At 41.5% G+C, this 1,035-nt stretch overlaps 1 protein-coding gene across 1 annotated transcript in view; it reads right to left on the reverse strand.

Annotated features, from left to right (window-relative positions):
- Window positions 1-1,035, reverse strand: part of EGR_10328 (hypothetical protein) — a gene marked incomplete at both ends in the record, with an annotated part of 5,566 nt that overhangs the window by 1,299 nt on the left and 3,232 nt on the right. The window lies entirely within an intron of this gene.

Raw genomic sequence — 1,035 nt, forward strand, 5'->3', positions numbered from 1 at the left:
AAAGAGGAGGCTCTGCTTCCATCTCAATGGAACATAAGCTAGCTGATGATATGATCTGAACACTGTATAAACCGGCAAACATGGCGAGCTTAGAGTGATATTTAAATGTGCATCTTTTATGGCAAAGTAGAGAGCTAAAATTGCGAGCAAAATGCAACTTTTAGGTGATGGTGCATTCAATGATATTGTGACGCAATCTCTAGCACTCATCCAGAAACATCATTTGCATCGCGTTTTCTGTTCTGCCTCTAGTGTCATAAGGTGCTGATTTCCTAATAAGTATATTAGGCTGCAACAGGCTAGTAGGAGTGCATAATTTTATCCTGATCTTCTTATACGCAGGTTAGCTGACTTGTATAAAGGATAGAAAGATTTAGCTGGTGAAAAAATGGAATTTTACTGGTGCCTGATAAAAAGAAAACCATTCTCAAACAGAGTGAATTCTGATTGTCTTCACAGGCATTAATCTATTATTGCAAAGCACTTCAGTGGTTGCTTGCCTTTTCAATCTTTCTTTGATTTGGCAATACCTGCTGCAAAGTCGGGACCTTTCCAAGCATGTAAATAGGCAAAAACGGCATGAAGATACAACATGTGCGCGGGTACCCACAGTACGCCGAGTGCAATGGCAATGCTGACAGTAAAGACTTCAAGTCTGAGGTCCGTATTGCATTGTTGTGGACAAACTGGCGGTAGCAGTCACCGACTGGGCAACTTGCAAGCAATTTATTGCATTCTTCTTAGCTCAATTTAACACTACCAAACCAGCTGAATCTACTCATGCCAAGACCATCTTCCAACACATGCAATGTTAGTCAGCGCAATCGGTTTCAAGCACAATAACAACCAAATCATCGCCGACACAACTTGAAAGATTCGTACTTTCTAAGCAAATTTTGCAGTGGTAAATGCTCCAATTCACCTTCTGCAAGCGGAATCGATGGAATGCTCCCTTTGGTCAAGACGAGATATCGTCGATGTGACAGGTGATTGCGCATGACAGAAGAAAATTGACAAGAAGTGGTCGAAGGACGT

The sequence above is a fragment of the Echinococcus granulosus genome, assembly GCF_000524195.1.
Source record: "Echinococcus granulosus chromosome Unknown EG_S00209, whole genome shotgun sequence".
In the NCBI taxonomy this organism is placed as follows: Eukaryota; Metazoa; Platyhelminthes; class Cestoda; order Cyclophyllidea; family Taeniidae; genus Echinococcus; species Echinococcus granulosus.